General features: G+C 45.2%; 1 protein-coding gene across 2 annotated transcripts in view; it reads right to left on the bottom strand.

The window, feature by feature from the left end:
- TRIM16 (tripartite motif containing 16) overlaps nucleotides 1-10,516 on the bottom strand; it is a 38,231-nt gene extending 27,715 nt beyond the window's left edge. For both annotated transcript variants that reach the window (XM_084986253.1, XM_084986251.1), the window contains exons 1-2: nucleotides 10,268-10,516; nucleotides 8,343-8,591 (exon numbers count right to left, since the gene is read on the bottom strand). The gene's annotated coding sequence lies outside the window, so the exon portion shown is untranslated. The remainder of the gene's footprint in view (nucleotides 1-8,342; nucleotides 8,592-10,267) is intronic.
- Between the last annotated feature and the right edge of the window lie 8 nt (nucleotides 10,517-10,524).

The raw sequence follows: 10,524 nt of genomic DNA on the forward strand, positions 1-10,524 counted from the left end.
TTGCAGGGAGCTGTCCTGTTCAGGAACATCCCCCACCTTTATCTTTTAGATGCCAGTGACATCTTCTCCCCAAGTGGTGACAACCAAAAACATCTCCAGAGACTGGCAATTGTCCACTAGGGGCCCGAAGCCCCAGGCTGAGAACCTCAGGTCTAAGAAGGATGAGTCTTGTGAGTGCAAAGTGAATAAACAAAACGTGTTCATTCATTCACTCACAAAGGTCTCAGCCTAGGGCAAGTCTTTAGAGGATGAGTTTCTCATGTCAGCTGGCAGGAGGCAACTCTAACCCAGGGCTGTCCTCACTAGCATGCGGATGCGAGATTCTGAGTGTTAAGTCCAGGAACAAGAAAATCCATTCTTATCCAGAGAATCCCCAACTTCAGGCAGAAATAACAAGGCTGGCGGTCCCGGGCACACGTGCCCTACATGGAACTCACATCGACCCACGCCATGGCCTCATCATAGTGCCTCAATGAGCACCTGCCACTAAGGAGGCGGGTCCCCTTCTGCCCCATTCAGCCTGGGATTCTCCCCATGGGAAGCATCCTTGTGTCCACAGCATCTGTAGGGTTTCTCCACTGGGGTCTGCACGTCGGCAGGAAAAACTTCAGTGGAAATTCGGCTCTGTTAGTGACACTCACCTCCCCCCCAAAAAAAAACCCTGTGGCTTGGGGGTATCACTGACTCTTCCAGACCTCCGTCTCCTGGTTTGTAAAACAAAAGGCCTATCCTGGATGTCTGAAGTTCCCTCCAGACAGGATTAGAAAGCATCCCCTACAGGCTTTGCCATTCCCACTGGATGACCCAGTAAGAATTAATATTGGGCTGGTGCTACTGGAGTCCTTTTATTTATGTATTTATTCAAATTCCAGGATTCAGGGTCCTCTAAAAACTGCGATGCTGCACAAGCAGAGAGGTCTAAGCTATGGCTTCACGACACACTTACTGTATTTCCAGCGTTTTTTGTTTTTGCCAGCGTGCATTATCTGCTGTAATACAGGAATGAACACTGTCTAAGGCATTCCCACTCTCACTTTTACATGCATAAGAGGCGCATTATTCTCTGATTAGGGCCAAGTGAAGACCAAAGAAGACTGGCACGCTCGGCTGCCTTCCCCAGCACTTAGCATAGGGCCTGCAGCTGCGCAGAAAGGCAGTCTGGGGAGTTCCCATTGTGGGAACGAGCCCGACTAGCATCCATGAGGACACGGGTTCAATCCCTGGCCTTGCTCAGTAGGTTAAGGATCCAGCATTGCTGTGAGCTGTGGTGTAAGGCAGCTCGGATCTGGTATTGTTGTGACAGTGGCTGTGTCTGTGGCCAGCAGCTGCAGCTCCGATTTGACCCCTGGCCTAGGAACTTCCATTTGCTGCAGGTGCGGCCCTAAAAAGCAAAAAAAGGGGGAGGGAGGGAAGAAGGAAGGGAGAGAGAGAGAGAAAAGGAAGGATGGAAAGAAAGAGAGAGAGGAAGGGAGTAGGGAGGGAAGGCAGGCAGGCAGGCAGGCAGGCAGTCCGTCCTACAAAAGGTTAAGAACGAGGACTCTCAAGCTGGACCACTAGGTTTAAATCTCAGCTCCACATGGCTTAACAGGAGGCCAGCAACCTAGCCTTTCTGAGCCTAGCTGCCTCATCTAGAAGGTAGGGATAATAACACACCTGTGAGCGCTGCTGGGCTGAACGAATGAGGCAATGCTTATAGAGGCGCCTGAACAGAGTCAGCACAAAATAGTGCTTTTTAGGTATTTGCTATTGTTATTATTATTGTCAGGGGAATCTGAAACAAATTTGGAGAGACCAAAAAAAAAAAAGGCAGTCTGAACACTGAATTCTGCCTTACTTCATGCTCATAAAGATGAAAGAGATGGAATTTCAACCCTTATTTCTCAAGATGCGTTTCTAAAACAGGGATGGGAATCAGGTAGCTTTTCTTTTCCTTTTTCTTTTTTGGCTGCCCTGGGGCACACCGAGTTCTAGGACCAGGGATCAGGTCTGAGCCACAGTTGCAACCTACAGCACAGCTGTGGCACCACCGGATCCTTAACCCACGGTGCCAGACCAGGGATGGAACCTGCATGCTGGCCTTGCAGAGATGCTGTGGATCCCGTTGCCCCACAGCGGGAACTCCTAGCTTTTCTTTCTTAGGTTTACTAAAGGAGAGGTTTAAAGAGGTCTGCCTTATAAACTGAGGCAATTATCCAGATACCTAAGGCTAGCTTTATTTTGGGAAACATGTTTTCTGGCCTGAATTAACCGGAAGTGTTCCTCAGGTCCCCACGTTGCTGTATCCTAGCAACCCGCCTACTAGAATGCACAGGTGTCTCTTCTGTTCTAATCGACTTTGGCAAACACACAGCAAAAATATTCGGGGGGGGGCGGGGAGTAACTGGTGCACAAAGGTACTGGCTTTGCCTCTGGATTCTCTGGAGTTGAACTCTTACCCAAATTATCTCCTATCATCAGCTTAGGAGGTAAGAATAGGGTATTATTAATACTGCCTTTATAAGTTTCTGAATTTGCTCATATAACACGGCAACATAGTTTTGTGAATAACTCTGATACATGCTATTATACATTTGTATTTATAAATGTATAAGAATAGAATGTTATATGCAAAAGATAACGTTAGTGTACTTTTATTTGTTGAGTATTTGGGGGTGCACATGGTTGAATTCTTCTTAAACAAAATGTAAGCATGATGTGATTTTCCCCAAGATGTTTATCTCAAGCCACAGTATTTCATAAGCATGTTTCTTGGCAAAACATACCCAGAAATCATCAAATATATGATGTGCATCCAAGGCACTAGAAGGATGACGTTTCATGGAAAAACTCCATTTTTTTCCCTTGAAAAGCAGCTTTACTGTCATAAGAGAATTTATACCAATTGATAAAGTATAGGAACACACCTGTCAATGTGTATTATAGGGTTATGTTTCAAACTCAGAATTAATAGCTATGACTTGTGAATAAGAGTTATACAAGATATGACTGGAAAAACATTTTTTTTTAAATGGCCACATCTGAGGCACATGAAGTCCCCAACCTGGACTGAATCTAAGCAGCAGCTGTGACTTACGCTGCAACTGCAGCAACACTGGATCCTTCAACCCACAGTGCTGGCTGGGATCAAACCTCCACCTCCGAAGAGACCCAAGCCATTGCAGTCAGGTTCTTAACCCACTGCGCCACAGCAGGAACTCAAGAAAGACTATTTTTTTATGAATTTTCTCAACTGTGTACAAGTGTTTTGTCTAAAATCAACAACAACAAAAGACCTAGGAGTTCCCGTTGTGGCTCATCAGAAACGAATCCAACTAGGATCCACGAGGACAAAGGTTCGATCCCTGGCCTTGATCAGTAGGTTAGGGATCCCATGTTACTGTGGCTGTTGCCTAGGTCGGCTGCCGCAGCTCTGAGCCAACCTCTAGCCTGGGAACTTCCATATGCCATAGTTGTGACCCTAAAAAGCAAAAAAAAAAAAAAAAAAAAAAAAAACCTAAACAAGATAATTACTTTCCCCATGGGGAGAATTATATTATATTTGGAGATTAAAGCCAGATATTCAGATCAAACTAAAATGATCACGTTTTACAGGTAAACGTGGGGGATATGAGCATGAGTGGCAAAGGTTTTCAGAGATTATTTTCAACTACGGCGGTCAGGGGAGAGGGGACACTTTAAATTGCGTCCTATCCCTGGCCCGGGAACTCCATATGCTGCACGGAGTCCACAAAAGAAAAAAACAGAACAACAACAACAAAACATGGCAACTAAATTGCTTCCTAAAGGGAACTAACGTGCAAACTGAAGACTGATAATATGTCAATTACCTCCTAATTTAAAAAAAAAAAAAACATAAAAACCTAAAAATTATGAATGCCCCCTCTGAAAAGGCAGACACCAGCAGGAACAAACCTATTATCCATGAGGTCATGGGTACAATCCCTGCCCTTGTTCAGTGGGTTAAGGATCTGGCGTTGTTGTGGCTGTGGTACAGGCCAGAAGCTACAGCTCGATTCGACCTCTAGCCTGGGAACCTCCATATGCCTCGGGTGCGGCCCTAAAAAGACAAAAAATCAATTAAAAAATGAAAAGGCAGATACCCTGCTTTAATCATCAAAGATCTCTTCCAGCAGTTTTCAAATCAAGCCTGGGGTCACCATTCAGTGAGCTCATCATGAGTGACAACCATCCAAGCTTCTTGGAAGGATTTGAGACGTAATAACGTAAATTCATTTTACCTTCACTGAACCCAAGTCAATCAAGCGTCAGAAGCTTTAACCATAAGTAAATTAGAAACTTTGAATTGTACCACTTAAAAACTGAAGAAGCCAGATTACCTTCCCCAAAGAGATGAGAATATCAGAAAAAATATATTATCTAAAGCCTCAAATCACAGTCCAAATTTCACCATCACCACCCCACGATCCTGCCTCAACTAAACACACACACAGGGCTTTAGCTTAAGCAGTGATGAGAGGAATTATAGTCTCAAGAAGAGAGGAAGTGTGGACAGCATTTAAAGAACACCCTGTTAGAATGATCAAGGGAAAAAAAAGGAAAAGTGTAGATCCTACTACTAAAGACACAGATTAAAGCGAAACAAAATAGGCTCTATAAGTCCAAGAGTCATCAAATGTATGGAACTGTTCCAATTTCAAATATCTTGTTCCCTTGTCCTAGAAATCTTAGTATTTCAGGATCCAAACAATATTGAGACCACAACAGAATTAAATCAGTTCACCACAGTGCAGGCCACAAATTCATGCAATCCACCCACTCAAGGACAAACCTGTTATTCAAGGACATGTGTCCTGAGTTTTTAGTTCTAAACCAGGTTATATAGGTGAGGCCTCTGAAGAAAGGGCACAGGTTTCTCCACAACCAAAGCTATCAGGCTCTGGGGAAGAACATTTGCGACAAGACTTGCTTTTCTGTGTGTGGTTTTTGTTTCTATTTTTGGCAGCACCCACAGCATGCAGGAGTTCCCAAGGTCACCATGGCGGAACCCGAGCCACTGCAGTGACAATGCCAGGTCCTTAACTCGCTATGCCACCAGGGAACTCCCTGTGAAAGGACTTCATTACTTAAGTTAGCAAACATATTTCAAGAGGTCTGATTCTAATGATGGACACTCTAATAGATTACTCTTTCTCCCTGTTTCAATTTCTACAAGTTGCTAAGGACTTTAGGCATTTCAAAGATTACTTCCAGAAGGAAACGGTGCATTTTCAAGGGCTGTCAACCTGAAGGAAAAGAACTGTCAGTCATGAACGGACTATCCAATTAAACTATCCTTCAGGAATGAAGAAGAAATCCAGACATTCTCAGACGAAAGGAAACTAAAAGAATGTGTCATTTAGCAGATTTATCCTTAAAGAATGGCTAAGAGAAGTTTGTCTCTCAAAAAATGAGTAATAAAGGAAAGAGGAGTTCCCGTCTTGGCACAGCGGAAACAAATCCGACTAGGAACCATGAGGTGGCGGGTTTGATCCTGGCCTCCCTCAGTAGGTTAAGGATCCGGTGTTGCCGTGAGCTGTGGTGTAGGTCGCAGACACGGCTCGGATCCTGCATTGCTGTGGCTGTGGTGTAGGCCAGCAGCTGTAGCTCTGACTGGACCCCTGGCCTAGGAACCTCCAGATGCCACGGGTGCGGCCCTAAAAAGACCAAAATAAAAAAAAAATTTTCAAATAAAGGAAAGAGGAGTTCCCGTTGTGGCGCAGTGGTTAATGAATCTGACTGGGAACCATGAGGTTGCAGATTCGATCCCTGGCCTTTTTCAATGGGTTAAGGATCTGGTGTTGCCATGAGCTGTGGTGTAGGCGCAGACTCGGCTCAGATCTGGCCTTGCTGTGGCTCTGGCGTAGGCTGGTGGCTACAGCTCCGATTCGACCCCTAGCCTGGGAACCTCCATATGCCGTGGGAGCGGCCCTAGAAAAAGGCAAAAAGACCAAAAATTAAAAAATAAATAAATGATAAATAAAGGAAAGAATCATGGCACATCAGGAAAGACAAAAGAAAAGTGGAAAGGGCACAAATATGGGAAAATACAATAGAAAACACTTATCTTCATAAGTCTCACAAGTATATAATGTTTCTATTTTGTTCACTATGATGTTTTTGTCTTGAATTTATCTTTATTGGGAGTTCCTATTGTAGCGCAGTGGTTAACGAATCCGATTAGGAACCACAAGGTTGCAAGTTCGATCCCTGGCCTCGCTCAGTGGGTTAAGGATCTGGTGTTGCCATGAGCTGTGGTGTAGGTCGCAGACGCGCCTCGGATCCCACGTTGCTGTGGCTCTGGCATAGGCCGACGGCTACAGCTCCAATTAGACCCCTAGCCTGGGAACCTCCATATGCCGCGGGAGCGGCCCAAGAAATGACAAAAAAAGAAGAATTTATCTTTATTAATAATAGCATTGTTGTCTGGATAGTCTCTCAGTCTATATTTGCCTGGCATATTTTTTGCTGTCATTTTGTTTTTAAACTTTCTCTGTAGCTTGGTTTCCAACGTGTCTTTTGTAAAGAACCATATTGCTGCATCTTAAGGTTTGTTTGTGTGTGTGTTTTCATTTTTTTTCTTTTTTTGTCTTTTTTGCTATTTCTTGGGCCGCTCCCGAGGCATATGGAGGTTCCCAGGCTAGGGGTCCAATCGGAGCTGTAGCCACCAGCCTACACCAGAGCCACAGCAACGCGGGATCTGAGCCTCGTCTGCGACCTACACCACAGCTCACGGCAACTCCGGATCATCAACTCACTGAGCAAGGCCAGGGATGGAACCCGCAACCTCACGGTTCCTAATCGGATTGGTTAACCACTGCGCCACGACGGGAACTCCAAAAATAATAATAGTAAGTCGCATTCTGTGTTTTTCCCTTTACCATACTTTCTTATTTTCTGTGTTTTCTTCATGTCTGGGTTTCTACTGAATAATCAATTCTTTCTTCTGGTTTGAATGTTCTGCATCCTACTTTTATGCTTGTGGTACTTGTACCTCACTTACAAAACCTACACGTCTATTTCTTTCCCACCCTGCCCATCCATTTATTAAGCTTGTGAAGGTATGTATAATCCCCTTTCTAACAAGACAACTTAGTTCCTCTCACTTTCTTGTTTCTCCTTCCCACCCTCATCCTCAATGTCATCATCATTTCATTAGCTCATCGTTACACACGCAGCTGGTGTCGCCGTGTCACTACCTCTGCTCTTCAATGAAGAAGGCAATAATTAACTTTTCACTCATTACTCTTACGCTTATTTTCTTTATACCTTGAAGCATCTGATTTTTCTTCTTCTTACTGAAATACTTCCTCCAGGAATATTTCCCAGGCCTTCTAGGCACAAGCTACAGGTGAATTATATGTACCTATGTGTAAGGGGCAGGGGATTGGGGGATTTGAGTTGTTTTCAAAACCAAGAATCTATGGTGTTAAAATGTGGGCAAAACCCTTCCCCAACTACCACTTTCTTCCTAACAGGTGATCTTAACCCGCAGAAAACTTCTCCAGCTCCACCTCCTTTTCGCAGGAATCATCTGGGTGGGTGTGTGGGTGTGTGTGTGTGTGTCAGGGTCGGAGAAAGGTGTTTAAGACCCTTTGAGGTACATCTGCTTGTACTGTTATCATCCAGTCTCTTCCCATCCAGCTCTAAGGCTATGCTGTGCATTGGTGAAACAGAAGGCAAAGATTTACCCAGGGCAATATGGGAGGGAACAGAAAGGAGAAACACTAGAAAGCACCCTCATTCCCTACAGCTCCTCCCAGAAGTCCCCTTGTGGCATCTGGAACTTTCCGTCACTGCTACCTTCCCTCCCCACCTACACACACACACACATACACACAGAACCAACTGTAGCCATCTGTCCAGGGCCATCTGGAACTTTCCATCACTGCTACCTTCCCTCCCCACCTACACACACACACACACACACACACACAGAACCAACTGTAGCCATCTGTCCAGGGCCATCTGGAACTTTCCGTCACTGCTACCTTCCCTCCCCACCTACACACACACACACACACACACACACACACACACACACACACACACACAGAACCAACTGTAGCCATCTGTCCAGGGCCATCTGGAACTTTCCGTCACTGCTACCTTCCCTCCCCACCTACACACATACACACATACACACACACACACACACACACAGAACCAACTGTAGCCATCTGTCCAGGGTTTCCAATCAATTTTTTCAACAGTTTCTCAATTCAACAACCTCCCTCCTTCCAGAGGCATCCAGGTTTCAGGTTGGGTTTTGGACAAGGAGCTAGCCATTTATGTCAGGATGTCATGTTAATTATCCTTTTCTGTATAACAATATTACCACATACCCAGTAGCTCAAAACGGCATCCACTCAGGATCTCACGGTGTCTGTGGGTGACGGCCTAGGCACAGCTTGGCTGAGTCCTCTGCAGCTGGCTGTCAAGGGGTTGGCCAGGGCCGAGTTCTCATGTCAAGACTTTCTGAGGAATGATCCACTTCCAACCACCTGGGGGTGGTCAGCAGGCGTTAGGTCCTTGCTGGCTGACAGTCCCTTGTTACACAGATTCTCCAACATCGTACTTGCTTCACCGTTTTGCTAGGAGTAGCAAAACAAGCATTAGAATCATGTCATCGTTGTTGTTTTCCTCGGTTAAAAGTGAGTCACAAGTCCTAAGTACACTTAAGGGGAGGGAGGGAATTACACAAAGGTGTGACTAACAAGAGGCTCAGATGATGGGAAGAAAGGGGTGCTTTCTTGAAGGAATTAAAAATCGCCTTGCCTCAAAGTTTTTGAAAGCCATTGAAGGGTCTTAAGCACTAAAGTAACATCGCGTTCTTGCTTTAGAATGATCGCCAGCCAGAAATGCGGCCAAAAAAGTTGGTGGGAAGTTAGAGAAATCAGTTATAAGGCTGGTACTACCATCCTAGTGAAATGTTAGCAGCTAGTGTAACCCAGCAGGACCCTGCAAAGCCTTCCCAGAGTGGACCCTACTCATGCCCCCCACCTGCCTTTTTAGCTATAGAAAAACTTTAAACAATTTAATCAGAGAAGAAAATACAGAGAAAAAGGAAAATAGTCTAGCAAGACAGAATAACAGTTTAGCCATTCAACAAAGTCAAGGACCTTTAATTACTTCTTCAAGAACCGTAACAAATATTCTGAGCCATGTCCTTGGAGCTGTAGGTGCTGAAGCCCCACCAAGAGGAAGACATCAACTGTGTGCTGCCCATTAGCATGTAGATCGCAGACCAGCTGGAACCAGAAGGTTGAGGACACGGACTCCCTGGGACCTCACCACCCACCCATCAGGAAAATGTCCAGGAGCTGATCCCTCCCAGCTCCTCAAACAGTTTAAGACTCCTCACTACCCCCTCCAAGGGTGGGGCACAGTCCTTGACGCACCAGCCTGCCGTGTTCCCCTCTTTGCCTAGCAATTAAAACTACTTTTTTCGTTTCCTCAAACTCTGTCTCAGAGTTTCTATCGCATGGCTGTACAGAGGCAATCGATATTTCCGCAACACTAGAACTAAAATAATGCTGGTGGGGAAAAAAGAAAGATGGACAAATTGAAAAGTCAAGAAATAAAATATGTAAGGGGAGTTTCTGTTGTGGCTCAGTGGAAACGAATCCTACTGGTATCCATTAGGATGCGGGTTCGATCCCTGCCCTCACGCAGTGGGTCAAGGATCCAGTGTTGCCATGAACCGTGGTGTAGGTCACTGGATATGGAAGTTGCTGAGTCGTAGGCTGGCAGCTGTAGATCGAATTACACCCCTAGCCCGGAAACTTCCATGTGCCGCCCTTGCACCCCCTCAACCCCGAAAAAAAACAGAAAGAAAGAAATTGAAAGAAAGAAATTGAAAGAAAAAGAAATTGAAAGAAAGAAATTGAAAGAAAGAAAAGAAGGAAGGAAAAGAAAGAAAGGAAGGAAGAGAAAGAAAGAAAGAAAGAAAGAAAGAAAGAAAGAAAGAAAGAGGAAGGAAGGAAGGAAGGAAAGAAAATATACAGGGCTTGGTGATAAACAGTGAGTGTTGAGGATATTCTGGTTTTGGCTTTTTCAATGGGTTTGTGAGCAGCGATACTATTCCGAGGAGCGATGGGGCAATTCAGACATTTTAAGTTTGAGGTGGGTAGATTTGTCCCATAACAAAATTACGGACTAACCAACCACGCTCCCTTGAGAGAACATCTCTTTTGATAAACTTAACTTTTCTGCTTGTAAGAACGTGTTCCTCACATTTGTTGCAACTGGTTGAATCTTTACAACTCACCTATCTCGTGTGTGAATTTTCAGAATTCCGAGTGGCCTAGGGACGCTGAACACCGCTCTGCAAATTACACCTTTCGCACTGTTTGAAAGCAAAGTTTGAGTCTGGGGTCTAACACAGTTTACACCGTAGTGATTTGCGGGGTGCGGTTCAGTAGCCCCACGTGCAGACGGAGCGCGGGCCCAGCAAAAGCACGCTTCCCGCTCTCCTAAGTGCGCGGCATCCTGCGCGGGCCGAGCGCCCGCTACTCTCGCGATAGA

This window comes from Sus scrofa, chromosome 12, assembly GCF_054392235.1.
Source record: "Sus scrofa isolate SSC_HxYL_T2T_F1_AM1 chromosome 12, Sscrofa_HxYL_maternal_Yorkshire_Landrace_v2.0, whole genome shotgun sequence".
Lineage (NCBI taxonomy): Eukaryota > Metazoa > Chordata > Mammalia > Artiodactyla > Suidae > Sus > Sus scrofa.